The sequence below is a fragment of the Mus caroli genome, chromosome 10, assembly GCF_900094665.2.
Source record: "Mus caroli chromosome 10, CAROLI_EIJ_v1.1, whole genome shotgun sequence".
In the NCBI taxonomy this organism is placed as follows: domain Eukaryota; kingdom Metazoa; phylum Chordata; class Mammalia; order Rodentia; family Muridae; genus Mus; species Mus caroli.
The window spans coordinates 103,371,845-103,394,561 of NC_034579.1; the positions used below are offsets into that span (position 1 = coordinate 103,371,845).

At 42.2% G+C, this 22,717-nt stretch overlaps 1 protein-coding gene across 2 annotated transcripts in view; it reads right to left on the reverse strand.

The window, feature by feature from the left end:
- The window catches only part of Nav3 (neuron navigator 3), a 737,122-nt gene extending 714,960 nt beyond the window's left edge, over positions 1-22,162 (reverse strand). For both annotated transcript variants that reach the window (XM_029482745.1, XM_029482744.1), the window contains exon 1: positions 21,936-22,162. The gene's annotated coding sequence lies outside the window, so the exon portion shown is untranslated. The remainder of the gene's footprint in view (positions 1-21,935) is intronic.
- Positions 22,163-22,717: the final 555 nt, after the last annotated feature.

Below are 22,717 nucleotides of genomic sequence, written 5' to 3' on the forward strand. Positions count from 1 at the left end.
TGTTAAGTTAGATCTCATTCAGGATGAGACGAGGCATAACCACACAGCTGCTGACCCAGCTAAAACCTTAGTATAGCAGTCACATGATGCAGATTACTGTCTTCTGAGCATTACATGGTCACTGCTCTTCTAAAACCAGACCAGCTAAGTTTAACTACACAGGAGGTTTAGGGGCATCCTACCAGGCAGGGGAAATATAGGCATGAGGAGTTGCTGCAGCCCTGCACAATAGGCTCCTGGGTGAACTGGTGTAGCTCAGGAGGAGATGCAGCAGATAAATGAGACCTCTCTGCTCCCACGAATACATAATCAGATAACCATTTCTGGTGGATACAGATTCGTCTTCAATGGATAACGCCACTCTAAGCTGCCCGTACTCTTGTGAGTAACTTCAATTAACCCCAATTGGTTCACTAAGGCAGATTTCCATGAAATCATTTCTTTGAGTTAGCACAGGTAACCTGTATGAGATAAATATGTGTTTATAAGCAGCTCCCCAGGAAAAGTCAATGCAACAGCATTCTGACAGCCAACCAGCACCCTGCAGAGGAGATCCAAATGCAGAGAGAAAAGAATTAATATACAAAGCCCTTGATCTGTGTACTCCAAGTACTGTCTACTTTCTGGTTCACAGCTGCACGCTATTGTAACACAAAAAAAAACACGTTAGCCTTTGCTACATTTCTAATGCACACATAAAATTTAACAAATGGCAAAAGACAAATTAAAGTAGAACAAGACACATGGTGATTTTAAAAAGTGCTAGGGAGAACTGTACCCTATCTTCCAGACTGGAGTGGTATGCTCAACTCTTGTAATGTTAAGAAATACTCATTGTATGTGCTCAGTATAATAGATGCCTAACTGAGATATGATTTCCTTTGCAACTCAGGCTGCATCGTAAAAAGGAAGATGGAGAGATTATTTTACCTTGGTAACATTATGACTATTGAATTTGCTAGCTTAACGCCAAAGCCTATGAAAAAATTTATCTGCATTTCTGTCTTAGCTCCAACACTACCCTGCTTGTAACAGCACCAACACTAACTGGCCCTCCTGAGTCCTGAGCCTCAAAACACACACACATACACACACACACCAGAGAGAGAGACATTTAGAGAGAGAGAGAGAGAGAGAGAGAGAGAGAGAGAGAGAGAGAGATTGATGTAATATATACACACACATACATATGCCCATACGTGAGTCTGTGTGTCTGACAAAAGATCTTTTCAGGGGTTTGGGTAAGATTGGTCACCATAGGCTCATGAGTTTGAATGCTTGGTTGTCAGTTGGTGGACTGTTTGGGATGGAAATGTGACCTTGTTGGAGGAGGAATGTCACTGGGAGTGGACTTTGATGTTTCAAAAGTCCATGCAAGGCCCAGCCATCAGTCTGTCTGTCTCTCTCTGTGTCTGTCTCTCTGTCTCTCTCTGTGTCTCTCTTTCTGTCTCTCTCTCTCTCTCTCTGTCTCTCTCTGTGTCTCTGTCTCTCTCTGTCACACACACAACCCCACACACACACACAAACACATACACACATATAATCAATAAAGCTTTCAGCCACCTTTCCAACACCAATCACACATGTGAAAGTGCAGGAGCAAAAGTTGAAGCAGCTCCGTGCATGAATAGCATAGACCTTACTAGTGTGGCTTCCTCTGAGGACGGTTGTGCCAGAGATGGGGATTACTAAGGACATGCACTTACAGAACTATCCCTCCCCAGTCATTCATACGGCAGAAAAATCTACCCTACCTCATATAATTAACTGATTAAAAGTGGTTTATGATTGAACTCTAACCAAATGAGCTTGCACTGATTGAAGGACACGTTTCAACACTTCCATTAACAATGGCTGTACTTGGAATAACATCTTTACTCAAGGAGAGAATAAAGTACTATTTGTATAATACTAACACCTGTGACAATACATCCAGCTTTATTAGCTCACTCTGGGACCTGAAAAGCATCACACATGAGGACACTTTAAGTCATCGGTTTCTAAGGACAATGGGTAAATTATTCACAATGCTCAATTCTAGTAAGAATAAGAAAACAAATTGTGCTTTATCCCTTTGTGATATATTGAGACGTTGTCTTTGGTAACTAGAATCCGCAGTCACTACTGACTTGGCAGAACCCTGTTCTAAAGATGAGACGATCCAATCCATCTGGTGGTGGGAAAGGGTGCTTCCTTTGAACTCAGTACTCACTAAATGAACAAGTGAATCATTGTCTCCTTTCCCAAGGACTCCTGAACACTATCATTAACTTTAAAATGCATACTTCTCCTCCCAATACTGTACAGACAAGGGAATACCTAGCAGTGAGAGGCCATACTAGCCTTTCTTGATCAACAATGAATTTCTTAGTCATGAGTAGCAGTTCCAAAGTCTAGAGATCGGTGCTTCTGGGTTTGAATTCCACACTATCAGCAATCACCTTCATGAAGTTAAATAAACCATTAACCCATCCTCCTAGCCCCACTTTAGTTACCTGTGAACTGATGACAAATGCGTGTAGTATGTAGCTTTCTAATCTGAATTGATCACATGCTATAAGACTTAGAGAAATATCAAAGGGAAGATACAAATACAGCTGATAAACAGGAAAGAATTCCTTATTCGTATTAAATGACTCTGAGGACAGTATTCCTTTATAGTTCCACTGGTGATTTTTTTTCCTAAGCCAATTTGTAGAAACTGGAAATGATTTGACACATCTCTTGTACCTTAAAAGCTCCTTTGGATTGTTTGTAGCTAGAGTTTATAGAATAGAACTCGAGCACTTTCATTCCTTAGGCCAAGCAGATTCCTTTATTAGCACTGAGAGACAGTCTGATCCTGCCTATAGGCGATTGCAATTTACCCCCTTCCCCCGGCCCTGCGTTGTCCCAGCTGTCTATCATGGCAACTTGGTTCAGTAGGGCTCTTGAAAAGGAAAAACAAAGAAACACTTAGAACAGATAGTGAATGGGTTTGGTTTAAAAGTCACATTAACCTTTAAAATGACAGGCGGGTAGAATACTGTGTAATTTTACCTCCTCGTACATAGCCAATCAATTATCACTAAACTGCCGATCTTTTCCCTCTATTTCAGGGTCTAGATTAATGGTTCTTAAACTCCCTAATACTATGACCCTTTAATACAGTTCCTCGTGTTGTAATAACCCCCAACCATAAAATTATTTTCATTGCTACTTTGTAATTTGGATACTGTTATGAATCATAAAAGGATATGCAGCCCCTGTGAAAGGGCCATTCAACACTATAGGACTCACAACCCATGGGTTGGGAACCACTGATTTAGAGGCCTTCAAATCCTCTTCCTATCATACACCAGTGGTTTGTTTCCTCTAGAAAGACCAAGTTAATCCTCCCTGGCCCCATTTTATCCTCCCTCAATCAGACAAAGCCTCAGTCTCCGCATGAAGTACAACCCTTTTCACTAAGGTGGCTACACACACAAGGAACAAGCTGCATGTACTAGAATTCTGACCCTGAAGTCATTTGCCTACATAGTGTTCCAAACCAAGACAAAAGCCAGTTATTTAGAGTTCCAAACCTGTCCAAACTGAGACGCAAGCCTGTTTGGAGATTATCATGTAAATGGGGTTGTTACTGCGCTGAGTATGACAGTGGGGGGGGGGATATGAAACACTGCATGTTTCAAGAATTAGAACCCAGTCAATATATTGTCTGCTGTATAGACACTGAATTTCAATGTATTCTTTTGCTCTATCAAGGGAGAGAGAGAGAGAGAGAGAGAGAGAGAGAGAGAGAGAGAAAAAGAAGAAGAAGAAGAAGAAGAAGAAGAAGAAGAAGAAGAAGAAGGAGGAGGAGGAGGAGGAGGAGGAGGAGGAGGAGAAGGAGAAGGAGGGAGAGGGGAAGGGAGGGAGGGAAGAAGGGAGGGAGGGAGAGAGATACACACAGAGAGAGAGAGAGAGAGAGAGGGAGGGAGGGAGGGAGACGTCAGAACATCAGGCATATGGCACAAATCCTAATACAATGAAAGCAGAGAAGATATATAATGAAACCTTTTCCTGTCTACAAGATCATCATTCTAATACATGGAATTCACTAATTCTCAGGTCCAGCTTGTCCTTCAAACTTAGGCACCTAACAACACCTCTAAGAAGAGGCTCAGAATGTAAATGAAAGAAGCCGCCACAAGGTGGTCACCAGTAAATTGTGACTTCTGTTTTCAGATTTAAATACCTTCTAGAGAGCAATAAACTGCTTTATCAAAAAAAATTAAACTGTAACTCTAAGGAAAAAATGAAACTAATAACATTTGCAAGAGGTTAATTTTCAAGGACTTGAATATGTAATTTACCACCCACTAGCTTTTCATTAACAGCAACAACTCATCATTAAAAACTTCGCTCTGCTTAGCAGTCCTTGGGTACCTGCAAGTCACCTGACTACAAGAATAACAATTCCTCATCACTTGGTTTTTCAAGGTAATGCATCCAAAGGGCTAGGGTGTGACTTCTCCTTTGTAACCACATTTGAAAGAGCAGAGTAGAAACCACAAACAATTAGAAGCCCCGTGGCTTGGATTCATCGGACAAAGTAGAATGTCACAATATTAATTGGAAAGTTAGTAAGAGTAAAACCTTTCTCCCACCAAAAAAATATGATAGTCATTCTCACAAAACTGAGACATGGCAAGAAAAAATAAATTCGCAGTGTTCTTAAAGCTGCAAAGAAAACAATTATTTATTAACAAAAACTATAGAGATCTGTGAAGTATCAAACCACTCACTTTACAAACATTAGATGGGGCTGAGAGATGACTCCATTAGTATAGCACCCTTCATGCAAATACAAGGACCTGATTTACATCCCCAGAGCCCATTTAAAAAAGTAAAAAGCATGGTGGTACACATTTGTAATCTCCGTCTAACTGCTGGAAGGAAAGACAGGCAACAATTCCTAGGGCAGCCTGGTCTACTTGATGAATTCCAGACCAATGAGAGATCCTACCAAAATTAAAAGGTGAATGGCACCTGAAAAACACTACCCAAGTTCCACTTTGGTCTCCATGGGCATGAGCACACACGCACACACACCATGTTATTTTTACTAAAATACAAGGTCTTTTACTAAAACGTTCTTCACCTTGTGGTATCTATAATATACTTGGTATACAAGGATTATCACGATTTTGGAATGGACACAGTGGGGTTTTTTTATTGTAAAATAATTCACATTCACTCATTAATACATATATCTTAACCGATGAAACCAGCTGTTCTGTGTTTCACTGGATCCTGAAAGTTTTGCTGTTGTTGACTAGAAATTCAAATGGCATCTGAAAAGATGACAAGTAAAACATGCAGTTTTATGCCTAGCCACAAGCTCACTGGTACTTATTCAGCCGTAAAAAGCCATCTGAACTCAGAGCTCACCTGTACACTATTTGAATGTCTCAGACTTCAGCTGACATTACTCTAGATACCAAATGGGTCGTGATAGTGAAAGTCAAAAAGATTAAATATACCCTACATTTTGTAGATCACCTTTTCACAATTTTGCTCATATTGACGTACAAAAGTATACAAAGGAAAGGTTTCTAAATTGTTCCTCAAATCCAGCTGTCCCCAGTCGGGCTCCCATGTTGTGTTTGTCTCCTGCCCTGATTTGGCTTTCCTACAGCTACTAACTTTTTAATTGTTTTCCCACAGATAGGTAACAAGATAGTTTTAGATTTACAGAAACATAGGGTTAGAGAGATGGCTTCGTAGTTAAGCAGTTAAATAATTCCCTTGCAGAGAAGCTGAGTTTGGTCTCCAGCAGCCATGTTGGGCAGCTCACAACTGTTGCCTGTAACTCCAGCTCCGAGAGATTTTCTATCTTATTCTGGCCTATGGGGGCATCTGCATCCACGTGCACCTATCTCAATGCAGACACACATACACAGAATGTTTAAAGACTACAAACAAAAAATATTTCCAAATATATTTAGAAATGATCTTTCCTATGAGTTTAAAATGATGCAAGCTGCAACTGCCTTTTAAAGGACATTTTCAGTTCCTATATTAACCAACTTCTTCCTACACATAGAGTTGCTATTCTTAATGAAATTAGCATACATAATTATGTAAGAAATTATGGTGCGTTATCTCTAAGTAATAAGAGCCCATATAATCCTTACACCAATTGTAAGACAGTCACTGCTATCACCCCACTTTGCAGATGGAAGGACAAAACTATAAAGAGATTAATTCACATTCCTACAACATGGGTCATATTGTGAACTCATGACTCAGCAGGAACATTGGACTGTTTCCTCATTGAACAATTTGTATACTATGGTGGAAGGGTCTTCAGTCTTCACTTTGCACTCACAAAGTTATCATATACATAAATATAAAAATGTTAGTGCATATATATGTGTGTATGTATGCAATTCATGTTTAACTATCTTCAATGTTGACTGTTATCTACAGAATAAAGTATGGGCTCTTTGATCTAGAATGGACCCACTTGGTGGGCTTTCTAACCTTCTAGCCATACCAATCTACACTTTGTACAAATTCTTTCCTCCTGAGGACTAATTGTCCCCAAACTTTTCACATCCCCTTATGTCTTTGTGCGCTTGCAGAGGCACATGCTGAAACACTCCCCACTGCTGTGGCCATCTGGCAGGTTCCCACTCATCCTTCATGACTCAGTGCTAGCATCTCTCTGGGCCTCCTTCCCTGATGCATAGCCACCAACAGAATTATCACTCCCACCTCTGCTTTATATACCCCTCCTTAACACAGTTGGTACAATGGCAAAAGTTTCCTATCTAAAAACTTAGAAGCAAATTATAGGTCCCATCGGCAGTGAGACACTTAAAAGCAACACTCTGTCTTTCCTCTGGCACTGAGCAGAGCAGGCATGCTTCAAGAAGACTAGGATATGTAAATGGTCTGCATGGAATCTGGCAAAAAAGCATCCTCTACATACACGTTCTACAATTCCGGGGGCTTTGCAGTTGGTGAGATTAAACTATGAAGGTGAAATTAACAGATACCTATGTGTCAAATAAAAAAACAAAATCAACAAAGCCTTGATATTGCATAGTTCTTTTTGTACCTAGCATCACAGATCCAACGTAGAGGAGACCTTGACCCGTGCAGGACACATTAAAATTAGTGTTAGTTTAACACTAATTAGTTTAACACTAAAATTAAAATTAGAATTAGTTCCATTAAACTGGAATGCATGAAAAAGTGGCCAGATATAAGAAACAGGTGAATCTCTACAGGCCTACCTGTCAAGGAACGTATTGAGTCTTGCTTGAAAGTATAGCTACCTCCTTCCCATTGCTATATGCTTCCTTCTGCCAGTGCATATCCAAACACCACCCTTTCTAAGTCAAAGCCACTCCCTGCAGCAGGCATCCTGCATTTTCCCCTTAAAAGACTTTCTTTCTTTAACTAATCCTCTCCATGGATGACCATAAAATCCCTAGAACTCATCATCTTTGCACATCATATTTCACCAGCTAGGCACCAAATCCACAAGAACAAGACTACATTCTTTTTGCTCCACTCAACCCCAGTACCTTGGCCAGTGTCTAGTGCACTGCAGAATGGAGAATAAAGCACTGTAAGTTCTGCAGCATCTTTACAAGTGTGTGTGTGTGTGTGTGTGTGTGTGTGTGTGTGTAAAAACTAAAATTCACCAGGGTTTACAAATAATGAAAACAATCTATGCCTGCATATTATAGAAATCCCAGGATGCATTTCAGGTAAGAAAATTTCTCTCCAGAATTCCATATTAGATATCTTTTATTTGAATCCATCATCTAGATTAAAAAAAAAACTTTAAAATTTGGCATCAGTAGCTATCTTGTTACTTATTACATAGATACTACATTTCTAGAATAAGTTGTGAGATTGGATTTTATTTCCAGTGGCTTTTATAACCTTAAATGTGTGAAGTTTATGTCAGAGGAAAAGAAATACATAGGTTAAAGACAAAGAGGACAGGGTCTTTGCGTGAGGGGGAAAAACACTTGATTTTAAACCACAGCCAAAAACAAACAAACAAACAAAAAAACCTTTACCAATGTCTAGCAAATGGAAGAAAGAAAATAATACAACCAAGAACGTACATGCAGTTGCTAGGCAAACTAATCCACATTCCCCTCACACTTAGACATCAAAAGAATCAATAAGACAATTGATGTTCTCGAAGAAGATTCCGTCACCGGCCAAGGACAGCACAAGGTGTGTGCTTGAAGTTAGAGCTCTCGCTGGAATCGAAATAGCATCCCCATTGCCATTGAGTCCATCGACAACATTCCCCAAAATATGAATTCAGACAACTACAACGGTCTCTCAATGATAAACTATGATACACATTTATCATACACACACACACAGGCACAACAACAACAACAACAAATACTGCCTTCTCAAGACGACTCCTGTCCCTATGTTGAAACACACTTAGTAATTTGTGAAGTCTTTCCTCAGCTGCTTCCCATGTGGAGGCTCCATGATGGAATCTCCCATGTGGAGGACCAAAATAAATAAATAAATAAATAAGGACAATACAATCTTTGTTTACTGAAATGGCGAATGCTGAGGAACACAGGTGAGCCCAAGGTCCTTCAGTGACCAGGAGTTCACTACAGATTCTTATGGCCTTGCCACCACACCCTCTGTGGAGACCCAGAATATAGAACCAGAATACATACACCCCCAAATTGATTTACAGTGCCAAATTTGACAGTAAGCCAAGCTGGCTCTCGGGCAAGTACAAAATCCATATCATGTAGAGGGAGAAGACTCCATCAGCAAAATGCCTACCTGGCAATTATGAGACCTGAGTTGGATCTCCAAAACCCACACTGGGGAAAAAAAAACAAAAAGTCTGACAGTTAGACGCATTATTTGTAATTACAGCACTGGGAAGAGAGAGACAGGCAAATAGATTCCTCCTCAGGCTGACTGGCTCTAATCTAATGGGCAAGCTCCAGGCCAAGGAGAAACTGTCACAAAGTAACATAGAAAATAACAGTACTCAGGGCTGTTCTGTGATCTTCATATGCACATGTGCACCTGTTTCATATGCATGCACAATCACATACATACACACCACACACACACACCACAACCCCCAGACCCATAATAACAAAGGCAACAACAACAAGATATAAATATAAAAACATCTCAAGATATTTAACTAAATGGCTTTCTTCTCAGGAACTCTTCGAAGCACAAGTGAAAATCAAACCACAGTCAGGTCACTGTTAAAAAATACCAAGGTGTGAGAATTGTGGCAAGTTGCAGACAGCCCTGGGACTAATTATATTGGTGAGGGGCTGCGAACAAGGAATGAGTCAGCCAGAACTCTGTTGATTTCCTGTAAACCTGCTTCCCACCTTAATTTGTAAAATAAAGGAGAGCTGATGATTGGGCAGATGAGAGAGAGAAGAAGGAGAAAATGGAAGAGAGAGAGGAGGAGGAGGAGGAGGAGGAGGAGGTAGAAAAGCAGAGCAGAAGCACAAGGCCTGGAGAAACCGCAAGTTCTAAGGGGTCTCATAGATGTGGAAGATGGTAGTGTAGTGGTAGATCTGCCCAATCTAGGTGCACAACATGTATTCATATTAATTGAGTCAGGTTTTCATTGCTAGGGCATATTTAGGTTGGAGATTTACCACAATAGTAGCATATGCCTGTAATCCCAGCACATGGGAGCCTAAGGCAGGAGGATCACAAGGCCAAGGATGAAATGAATTATATCTCAGTTCTAGACAAGTTTAGAGACTCTGATCTGGGGAGGGAAAAACAACCCTCTGTACAGGCCTATAATCCCCAGATGCAGTTCAGATCCAGATGCTTTGAAATTCCAAAGGGTTTTTATAACCTGACCTGAAGCGAACATAAAGCCATGGCCTGAATTCTACTGTATTCACTTCCTGTTGTTTCGATAATAAATTATTATAATCTTAGTGGCTGGAGAATGTCAATGCATTATCTTCCAGTGCCAGAGGTCACAGGCCCAACAGTCTCACTAAACTAAAATTCAGCTCATCAGCAGAAATAATTCTCACTGATCTATCCGGGTAAGAACCTATTCCCTGCCTTTGCTGTGGCTTCTAGAAACTCCTGGATTTCTTCCCCCATGGCTTCTCCTTCCATGTACAGAGGCTGCCTGGCTACCTCCTCCCATCCTGTCTCCATTACCATCCTTCTTCCTCCAACCTTCACTGGGAATAATACCCATACTGTCTGCTTGGATGACTTGTGTCACCAAACTAGGCCCAGTCAAGTATTCCAGGTTAAAGTCTCGATTTCCAATCCTTTACACGTTAATCACACACGCATAGATTTGTCATAAGGATGACACTCCCCACCCTGGAAAAAGTGATGTGGACCCCGGAATAGAGGGTTTTCTTCTATCTAATACATCCAATTGACTGTGATTTTATGATATGTTCTTTCCACACATTTAGCAACCACCAGTACCAGAAAACCTACTTAAAACTTATGAAATGCCTTTCTACTCCAAAAAGTTAAATCCTAGATACAATAGATTCATGCTCTATGGGAACTCTACTGAACAGATTTTACTTGGAGAAAGAGAAAAAAAGAAGAAAAAAAACTGTACGTAATGGCATAGTTTCTAATGCATGTTCCTGTGACATTGAGAGTTTATCTGCTGGAGGCAGAAAAGCCTTTGTGGTTAGTGAGGCCATGTCTAAGAGACCTTCACAGGAACATTAGCATGCATTAACGGGGCAGAACTCGAAACGACTCTCAATTATGGTAACATAATCCCACCCAGCCCTGTGTTGAGCACAGCCTGGCCATAATAAATTGTAATGTCTCACTATAAATAAAGCAACTAAACACTTCAGAAAATAAATATAAAAACTTTTTACATTAAAAATTAAAATACAATCCAACTTCAAGGGCAAGGAAGGACCTTGTTTTTGTTCCTTTCTGTATTCCTGTATGCTCCTGACAGTGTCAATGGCAGTCAATATACATCTACCAACTTTGTGTTTGTTGAAACATCATGTTTACTTCATGGGATAGATTAATTCAACATCAGATGTGCCAAGCACATAAAATAAGCACACAAGGTGGGACACATTATTCAACAATAAATAAATGAAAGCATGCCTATCAGAAAGCCGCTAAGACACCCAAACTCTAGATACATCTGCCATAAATCAATTTCTCTGGCAACAAAGAGTAGCTCAATTTTTATGTATTGCATCAAGAATATAAATATTGGACCCGTGTCCATCAATTCTAAAGGCAGGTCTTACTGCATAGTGTGCTCAAGTATAAAAATATCCAGCACTATTTACTTCATTAACTTTGTCCGTGGGCTTGCGATGCAACTAATTTGTGATGTACTGAAAACTGGTTCCTCAAGGACTAGTTATTAGGTCTCCTGATACGTTCCAGGTCATGCTTATTTAAAGAACAAATAGCCACAGAGAAGAGGATAGAGAAAGCACAAGATGGGAGGGAAGGGGAAGCGAAGGGAGGGGAAGAGAGGGCAGGAGAAGGGAGGGGAGGGGAGAGGAAAAGAGGAAAGAGGAAGCAGCAAGTTTGAGTTCCCAGAGAGCACGGTATTGGCCTGAGTCGGTGAGAATCGTCACTGGTTTATAACAAAGCAACCTCGGATCTGGAATTTTTCTCAGGGGCAAGGATCCTGTTAGTTGCCCCTCCAAACAATAGCAAGCATACAGAAACCGCATGCCCAACCCTCGAGATGACTGCAGACCCACTCACAAAAAGAACCTAATGCAGACATTAAGTACTTAGAGGAGTAAATCCTTTACCTCTAGTCTCCAATGTTCTAAACGCTCCATATTTAAAGTTCAGGCACTTCCAAACCTTCTAAGAGATAGCATTACTTTAGATAAAAATTAAACAAATTCATGAAGTAAAATGTGGCAGTGAGACCTCTTTTGATCCTTTATTTCATAGATTTAACATGTATGAGAATACAACCAAAACCTTGCATTTATAAAGAATCTATTCTGCTTACAGCGATATCCATTTCAGATATAGATGAGAATAGTTTAACAGATCACAGTCTAAAGCCATGTGTGTGGTGGTTTGAATATGCTTGGCCTAGAGATGGCACTATTTGGAGGTTTGGCCTTGTTGGAGTAGGTGTGGCCTTGTTGGAGGAGGTGTGGCCTCGTTGGAGTAGGTGTGGACTTGCTGGAGGAGGTGTGGCCCTGTTGGAGGAGGTGTGGCCCTGTTGGAGGAGGTGTGGCCTTGTTGGAGGAGGTGTGGCCTTGTTGGAGGAGGTGTGGCCCTGTTGGAGGAGGTGTGGCCCTGTTGGAGGAGGAGTGGCCTTGTTGAAGGAAGTATGTCAATGTGCAGATAGACTTTAGGATCCTTGTCCTAGCTGCCTGAAAGGCAGTCTCCTCCTAGAGGCCTTCAGATGAAGATGTAGAACTCTCAGCTCCACCTGCGCCATGCCTGCCTGGATGCTGCCATGCTCCCACTTTGATGATAATGGACTGAACCTCTGAACTTGTAAACCAGCCCCAATTAAATGTTGTCCTATATAAGAGCTGCCTTGGTCATGGTGTCTGTTCACAGCAGTAAAACCCTAACTAATACAATGTATAAGAAAGACAGCTTAGCATTCCGCACAGAAGTCAAACTATACACTTGTGAAAAGCAGTTGTAATAAGTAAAATGCAATAACCTTTATTTGGGTCAGATTAAAGTGATCAAAATCTGTAGGATAAAGTAAGATAATATCACACAGAAAGGCTTCTGTAACAAAATCCTTATCATAAATAAAGCATTCAGGTGTACAATGAAAATGGATTTGGCATATATACATATATATGTGTATATATACACATACATATATTATATATAATATATAGTATTATGTGTTGTAGTTTACATATATGTATTATATATATGGCCCATATATATTACATATACATGTGAACTACAATACATAAAACCTACATAATCACCAGCATTCTTGCCCCCTTTACACCTCTATTTTCATTTAAAATTCTGAAAATAGTTGAATTTTTACCAGGCATGTTCTAAAAGAATTTTCGAAATTAAATTCCAGGATTATCTGCTAATAAAAGAGAACCGGTGTCTCCTGCCCTTCTTGTACATAATGCTGACCAGAGAGGCTCATTCTTAGGAGCTTGAAGAAGAAAGGAAGCCACAGATAGTGCTTGTTATTCACTGTGGAAAATGAATAGTCAAACAGCATTCTGTCAAGCAAAAACGCTATGAGCTATAATTTTCTGTATCTACAAAATAGCAACAATTCATTTCTACAATTAATATGCAGGAGGGCAGTATGGTGGTTTGACTAGGTTTGGCCTCGATAGACTCCTGTGTTTGAATACTTGGCCCACAGGGAGGCACTATTAGGAGGTGTGGCCTTATTGGAGGAGGTGTGGCTTTGTTAGAGGAGATGTGTCACTGTGGAGGCGGGGCTTTGAAGTCTTACATGGTCACGCTCTGCCCAGTATTTGAAAAATAAAAAAATATCTAGTTTCCTCCTGGCTGCCTTTGGATCAAAGTAGAAAGCTGTCAGCTGCTCCAGCACCATGTCTACCTGCACACTGCCATGCTTCCCACCTTGATGATAAGGGACTGAACCTCTGAAGCTGTAAGCCAGGCCCCAATTAAATGTTATTTGTTAGAAGGGTTGCCTTGGTCATGATGTGTTTTCACAGCAATGGAAACCTAAGTAAGACAGGCAGTTAGTTATCTATTGATACTATGTAACAAATTACTCCAACATTTACCAATTTCAGTAAATAAGCATTTCTAACTCATATACTTTCTGTGGGTCACAGTTTCAGAAATAGCAGGGCTGTGTGATTCTGCCTCAGAGACCAAAGAGGATATGGTCAGATTCTGCCCTAAATCTAGCATCAGCTTAAGACCATACCAGGGCTTCAGACACACTTCCCAAGGCGGCCCTTTCGTGTGATTGGTACAGACTGGTGCTGACTATGCAGAATGCTTCCCTTTCGTGCCCTATCAGTCTCCAGGGACTGAGTATGCTCCCAACACAGCAACTGGCCTTTTCCAAATCCAATGACCCAACAAGGAAAGGTGAGTGTGGCAATGTCTTAGGTGGCACCCCAAGTCATACATCAGCACATCTGCCACCTTCTGTAGGACATGGGAGGGGACATCCCAAGGGCATGAGCAGCAACAGGCAAGGTTTGCTGAGGATCATTTGAACTCTGACTGTTACAACTTAGAAACGAACTTCTGAATGAAGAAGAAATCAATGTTTGATGAAGGTTAGAACTGTTCACTATAGTTTAATTTCTCTAAACTTTTATTACATATGACAACACAGTATTCAACGGGACATGCTAGTGCCCTATGAGAAGGACTTAAGTGTCTATTGAATCAAAATAATACCACATCTTTTAACCTAGACTTACAACATTTGCTCAATTCCAGCATGTTTTTCATGCACCGTTTGTGTGTGTGTTATTTGATTGATTTTTCCATTACATGTTTACTATTATAATGGCTATCATTCTGGTATCAATTTTATCGATAGAGAGGTCAAAATTTAAAAATTAGCCATGCTGCAGCCTTAACATCATAGAAAATTAGAACGAGAATCAATTGATAAATAACCGTAGAGCCAAGTGATAACTGTAGAGCCACGATACTGCGAGGAATCCTAAGAAATCGCCTTATTTTCTGAAACTGACAGGCCTCGTGGAATCCAGTAAATTATCCTCTTACTTTTATGCTTTTTAAAAACTTCCTATCATCAAAACTCTGCAGAGTGATACAGTAATTCACTACTTTGTTTTTCCTAGAAGACATGCCACCAACGGTCATCGAAAATTACCTGTTCTGTAAAGTTCTGCATATTGGAAAGAAGTTTTTAAAAAAATGAAGTATGGCATTCTCATCCAAACAGCACATTCTTGTCGATGGGGTTTCGGATGACTACACGTACAGAACAATAGTTTGGCAGCCTTCTGTAGCCAGAGCTTGGAGTTTCTCTTTCTAGGATGACAATCTAATTAACAGCTAAAGCTACAGATTTTATGCTTGCTTTGTTTCTATCCTAACATATTTCGACTATAGCTAAGTCTTATTTAGGCTTTCAAGTTTGGGATGACTGTCCCAGTGTTCTTTCTATTGCTGTGATAAATACCATGAGCAAATCAACTTGGGGAGGAAAAGGTTGCTTTGGCTTCTGCTTCCACGATATAGTCTATACTTGAGAGAAGTCAGGACAGGAACTCAAGAAGAAACCTAACAAAAGGAAATTGAAGCATTGAGGTTCCCTCTTCCCAAATTACTCTAGCTTGTGTCAACTTGACCAAAAACCTAACCAGGTTGACATACAAATCCATCACCATGAAACTACAACCTTTCCTTTCTTGTTTGTCCAAGAGATGTTACGTTAATATCACTGTATAGAATGCTGCAAAACTTTTAAAGTCCCACTGCCTTTAAAAGATTAAAACAGTTTAAAAGCTCAAAATTCATAACTGTGGGTCCTTGTAGAATAAAAAAAAATGAGTGATATTCTTCCTAGAAACCACTTTCTTATTCCTAAAGGGAATATGACCAGAACACAGGCACAATCAGACCAAAGCAAACCCAAATCCCAGCATCAGCATCAGTGTCCAGTGTATGGAACTCATTTATGATAATCTGGGCTCCAGATGGCTTGGGCGCACCCTTAACTCTTTGACTTAGCAATACACAGCACAGGTAGCTTGGCTCACAGACTCATGCCAGCTCAACTCCACACCTGCTCTATCCCCCTCACCTGCTCTGTCCCCCTCACCTGCTCTATTCCCCCCTCACCTGCTCTATCCCCCCCTCACCTGTTCTATCTCCCTCACACCTGCTCGATGCTCCCTCACCTGCTCTATCCCCCTCACCTGCTCTATCCCCCTCACCTGCTCTATCCCCCCTGCACCTGCTCTATCACCCCTCACCTGTTCTATCCTCCCCTCACCTGTTCTATCCCCTCCACACCTGCTCTATCCCCACCTCACCTGCTCTATCCCCCCACCTGCTCTATCCCCCACTCACCTGCTCTATCCCCCACTCACCTGCTCTATCCCCCCCTCACCTGCTCTATCCCCCCCCCCCGCATCTGCTCTATCCTCTGCACCTGCTTTATCTTTCATGATAACCTCATTGGTCCTGGCATCTGCAATATGCTGGCATCTCCACTGCCACAGAGGCTGTACTTTCACCAATGGCCCTGTGGCTTCTCCCCCAGAGACTCTGAGCACACTGAGCACACAGTGTCAATCTTCAGCATCTATACGTGACCCCTCTCAAGCCTAAGTTCTCCACTGCAACTGAGGCTACATCTTTGCCAAAGGTGAAGATCTCCTGACTTCTTACAGGACCAAGCTTCAGATGTTCTTCATACACCCTTCAAACACCACAGCTTCCATGATGCCACAATCAGTAACATTACCAACTTTGACCTTGAACTTCTGATGCAGCTTTGACTCCACTGGACCCTGTAGTCAGCTTCTGTTTGCAGACTCTTGAGGAAACACTCCCCATAAAAGTTTGCCTCAGTGGTGCTGCTCTCTACTTCCTCACTATATGGCTGATTTCCATCCCCAGATGAACAGCATCATTTGTCCTGTTTCACTTCTGGGAGTTCTGATCTACCATTAATTAAAGCTGATTCTTCAACCCCAGCTGAGCAGAAACCATATATTAATTCGAACTATCACATAAGCAGCCCTGACCAAAGTATTTGCTTCAGGCTGAAATTTCACAAAGCAGGCCTCCACCATCTGCCCCTCCTTCAGTATTGCCATCTTCCAAGTTCCCTAAAATCAGTTCACTAAGCCCAGAGTACCCTATGGCTTTTCCCTCTTAAAGATCTAAAATTCTGTCCACAGTTCTTTCACACGAGTCACATATCCGATATCCTGAATATCAAATATCTACATTGTTATTCATAATCTAGCAAAATTACAGTTCTGCAGTAGTAACAAAAATAGTGTTATGGTTGGGTGACACCACAAGATGAAGCACTGTGTCAAAGGGTCACAGCCGTAGAGAAGTTAAGGACCTCAGCTCTGCATAGCAAGTGGCAGAGTTGCCATTGAAGATCTTGGAAATCTATTCCGCAAATCACGTTTGTAATTTGCTGGACAATGTTGCCAGACAATGTAGCCATATGATCAAGCATCCACGGGTCATATTCTAGCTCAGGCAGGTGGCATGTGAACCTGTTCAAAATCCAAATGTTTCTTTTGATTAGAAATTACATTCCCAATGAGTAGCACTCTGTGGGCCTGTTTGAATATGTAAGGTATCATTTCGTTTCCCACCAGTTTGCTTACAGTCTCTCTAAAAACAGTCCTATGATATGGCTGAGAACTGGGATGACTTCGAAAGCAGAAAAAGGCAATAGTTTAATATAAAACCCAGAATTCTACAGAATGCAAGATCAAATGGACAATCAATAGATTTTTTTTCAACCATTCCTAGCTATATCTAACCCACTTTAAATCACCTTCAATCTAAGCAATGACATTATTCTCAGTACACCTCCAGACCTGGAATCTTGAAGAAGTAGAAGGAGGAAGAGGAGGGAGGAGGAAGGAGAAAGGAGGAAGGAGGAGGGGGAGAGAGAAGGGAGGAGGGGGAGGGGGAGAGAGGAGGGAAGAGGGAGGAGGGGAGGAGGAAGAGGAAGAAAAGGAGGAGGAAGAGAACAATGAGGATGAAGAGGACGAGGAGGAAGAGGAAGAGAAGACAACTTATGAAAATGATTGGCAAAAAGCCTTGACAAACTAACATTGTGTGATCCAGAAACACGAATCAGCAGCCTTTACACACTTACTGAGATCAAGTTTGTCTTCTGACATTGTGAAGTTACTTTGGTTAAAAAAAAAAATGCTAACTACATATAGTTTGAAAGGCCTGCATCTTCATCCTTTCGTCCTTTCGTGAATAAGTCCTTTCTGAGGTACATAACTAACGTGAATGCCTCTCTAAAATCAGAATCTGTTTGACTGCAATGTCTGCTGTGCCTGTCCTAAGATCTCCTCTAGGACAGAAGAGGACAAGGACCTACAGAAAGGTTAGCACCACAGTGACGTTCACTTAAGACGCTGTTGTAATTAGAGAAGAAAGACAATGATGAAGGAGGGCCAGAAAGCTAGCACTGGAGACTTTGTCTACCCTCAAGTCCACTTTTCATTATGGAAAACGACCATTTTCCCTCAAAGCGGGGTAAGAAATGGGGGAGATTCTTAAATATCTTCTTCTTTTTAACTAAAACAAGTTTAAGCCCCACTTGCATTCATGTAAGTTGGAGGCTGATACCTGCTGTGCTTAAGCAGTTCTGTAACTAATGGAAAGTGATTCCTTTCCAGTGTCTACTGCCTCTGTCCATGAACTACAGACTTTAACATATTTACCTTCTCCTAGAGGGAAAGAAAACATATCACTATAATCCACTCGTCAATAGTACAAGGAAACATTTCTATTTAGAAACCATCTCAATGTCTCTGTATCTATCTTTATCTCTCTGTCTCTGTCCTATCTCTCTCTCTCTCTCTCTCTCTCTCTCTCTCTCTCTCTCTCTCTCTGTGTGTGTGTGTGTGTGTGTGTGTGTGTCTTTGTCTCTCCTCCCCTCCCTCCCTCTTCCTCTTTTCTCCCTTCTCCCTTTCTCCCCCACCACTTTTCTTCTGGGAAAATAAAACACTAGGTAACATCTGAGAATCTAAGAGCCACAGCAAAAGTAACTCTTTAAGACAGTGTCAAATAGATATATAAAGATCTACTGCCTCCTATTTCTATCACCAATTCCATGGCACCTCTCATTTCTGTCATCTGCACTTCCTCTCAGGTTTGATATGGTCATATTCCAGCCGTAATGAACCCCCCCACACACACACATACACACACAAAGGCAATTACTCCCGCACACTTCTAAGTTCTTTACAACAAAAGTGGAATTATTGTATGTGTTTCCGGAAGAGTTTTACATCACCACTCAGGCAAATAAGGAAAAGCCCCTAGAAGCAAGCCTGAGAAGTATTCTCATAGCCAACATGTTAACATCCATCTGTTCAAAGAAACCAGGATACTAATTCTTTTCACATGAAGTCTCTGAAATATATAGAAAGTATAAGCCTATGTCCATACTTCAGCTTGTACCTAGTACAACCATTTCCTGTTGCCATGGGTTACAAGGATGAGTCACTCAGACAACTTGAGGAAGATCGTATAGCAATTTCAGAATGAAATATATTCTTCGTAATTATCAATTTGCCACAGCTCAGTATATTAAATGAACAGATCACAAACCTTACTAATGTCACTACATAAAAAGTAGGGACTTGAATTAGGCAAACATGAGAAGTTCTACTTTACTATTATGAAGCAGATCACTCATCACTAGTCTCTCATTAAATAATCTATATATAGATACAATCACAGGTAGGAGGTGAGTAGTTTCAGAATCAGTGTACTATAAGTAACAGTGGTTTGTGGTCATCACTAAAATATCTTTTAACCTCAAATCATAGGCCACTTAGAAGCCTTTATGCTAAGTCCTTCATATACACACTCTTAACAGGAATCATCACAAGGAATATGAGAGAGGCCAGACAGCATTATAACTCTGATATTAAGAACAAGGACAACAAACACCTTATTTGTATCTGTGATTTAAAAAAAAAATTGCACATCCAAGGCACATCCAAGTTGCACTTAGCCTACTGGAAGCATCTTGTTCATGTGTCAGAATAAACCTATGTGTCCAGGAAAGGCCAGAATTGGAAGGCAGGCATAATAAATGTAGCATCATTTCTATACAATCACTGCTTAGAGAAACGTCCTCAGAGCATGCTTTGGGGGCTCCATTGACAAATGAATTGTTAAATATTCTCTAAATGTTCATCTGAACATCTGACCTGCATTAAAAAACGGCCTCTGGGTCAATCCATATCATTTGTACAAATAAGAACGTGAAACACGTTCAAGATGTAAAGCTTGCTAATTGGCTAAACATAAGGATGACGTTATAGAGTGGCAGAGCAATTGCATTGCCTTCTTTTGGGTTTGTTTCCCATCCTGGCAGTGGCTTCTCTTCTTCCTGATCCATTCCCTGCCCCAGGATCCTTCATTCTGTATTAATAATTCAATTTAAAGACAAATGTGCACACAAAGGAAGGGAGGTTTGGATGTGCTCTGAAACTGAGCCCTTCCCGGCATCAACTCTCCCTATCACAGAAAGTGGAGGAAATTGGTGATAGGCACCAATTTCCACATGGGAAATATTGTGATCTCAGGAAAGACTTAACTGTAACAAGATATCCTTTTGGAGAAAATTGTTGAAAATCCAATAAACCCCCTTTGGACTAAATAGAAGTCACACACACAAACACACACACACATACCACAAAATCACTCTTTGTTTTCTCATGATACATGCATCTTATATGTCAAACAAAAATTAAAAACATAATGAGAAAGCATCAACCCAAACAAGGCAGAATAGGTTCAAATGCAGTGGATCCTTTTTAAGTAGCCGGTCCTTCCTCGTATAGCAATCCATCGGTCGGTCAATGGCCCAAAACAAAAGGCCTGACTTTTATTGTATTTTTCACATGGTCAGCACCGAAGTCCAATTCTAATTTCACACAGAAGTTGCTAATCCTTTTCCATTCTTTGGCAGGGCCAGGCCAGTCTGCAGGTTCTCTGTACTTCCCAGTTGGATCAGCTTAGATTTCAGGAAGCAAGTGTCAGAACCTTAATTATGACCTTTTCATTCTAGTGCCTGGCCCATGCAAACTCAATCAGGTTCAGGAGCCGATAATTACAATAAAAGTTCCATGTTCCATAGAAGCTAGAGGAGGGGAAGGGGTGTCTCCCAAGTTCCCTACAATTAAACCTCAATGAGGAGCAAAGACCACAGCGATAACAGAAGAGGGAAGTTGCACTAAAATGAGTCGCTAGATTTTTTTCAAAGATGTATTTATTTATACCCGTGACTTATTTGGATTTAAAAATTCATACTGTCTTTACAATACATGTGGTACTTAGAGCTGCAGAAGTCCGATTCTGACGTACAGTCACCCAGCTTAGAATGCATTTCTGCACAATCCATGGAGATCAATAGACTCGGGGAAACAAATATGTTGATGGATGAGGACGGCTCTGAAAACAACCAGGTTAAGGTAGCCACGTTGCTGGTTTCACAGTTATTCTCATGCTGGCAGAACCAGGGGGTTACAAAGGATTCCTCCCTTTTTGTAAAGGGGAAAGGGGAAAGAGGGGAAGGAGGAGGGAGGAAAAGAAGGGAAGAAAATGGTATGGATAGTGAGAAAAAGAAGAAAGAAACGGAGGATGGTGAACAAGAAAGAGAAACCCAAAGAGGGGCGGGGGGGGAGCAAAGCTAGGATGTATGGATGCTAGCCAGCCACCCAGCCAAGTGCTCCAGTACCCGCAAGCCTGCATCCCTCCCTAACAGACTCTGGGTTCAGGCTGTAGACTTAGGGCTCCCTGGCGCTGACAGCCGTCCCCACAATGCCAGTGCAAGCAATGTGTGATGCTCCAAGTAGCCCAGAGCATCCAGCCCATCTGAACCCGCCACTCCCTGGACCGTGCTCACCACCGCCGCCCCCCCCCCGACTTTTCCTTGTCACCCCCCCCCCATCACTAGTCTCAGGGTGGGGGGGGGGGGTAAACCTACAGGAGAGCAGCATGGGGGAATCAAAAAAGGGAGAGTGGAGGAAGCAATCAAAATATTTTTTAAATAATGTGATAATAGATGCAGGGGAAGTGCCAGGGAGGGTGCCCGTGGCAAGCACCTGGGTAGCACAGCATGCTGTTGCAAATCCCCCAGGCTGCGTGGGGCTGGGCGATTTTCCACAAAAGGAACTTTGCAAGAAGCGCGGCGGTTTTGCAAGGCGTAGAGGAGATCGCAGCGTTACCTGGCCGAGGTCAACGCCGGCGGGCCGGCGGAAATCCTCAGGTTTGCGGTCCTGAGCCACTTGATCGGGTTACTATGGAAATCGTCTTAGGGAGGACGCGAGCGAAGCAGGAGCCGGGCACATCGTCGTCGGCCGCCGAGCGGGCGCGGGACCGGGCGCGGCGCCTCTTCCCCCGGCCCGGCTCGGCTCGCTCTTTCTTCGCTCTCGGCCGGGCCGCGCCTCCCCGCCCCGCGCCGCCGCCGCCGCCGCCGCCGCCGCCGCCGCCGCCACCGAGCAGCCCGCGGGCCGAGCCGAGCTCTCGCCGCGCGCAGCCGGCAGCCGAAGCGCGAGCTCGCAGCAGCCGGCCTGGGCGGCGAGTGGCGCTGTTTCCCAGCCGCACAGCTGGGATTTAAAGAGACAGACGCGTCGCCCGGCTCTAGGGGGCCCTGGCCTGGAGGGGAGCCCCGCAAGCTCGCCCAAGGTTCACCCCAAGAGAGCCCAATAGCCCCAGCCCGCTCTCTGGGTGAGCCAAGTTTCCTGCGGAGGGCACCTCTCCCGTGACCTGCCTCAGCCACCTCTCCTGACTGCAGAACAGGCTGCAAGGAGAGTAAGGGTTTAAGGGGGAAATGATTTGTATGCTCAACAAGTCATGCACCTATTTTCAGCCGCTCTGGCTTCCGTCCTTGTGCACCGACTTTTTCATTGAAAGCACACAGGCAAACGNAACTTTATAAACTATGCCTCACCTCGGTGTTGCCTAATGTTTCCTCACATTTACACCCAGTTTGCACTAGGCATGGCAG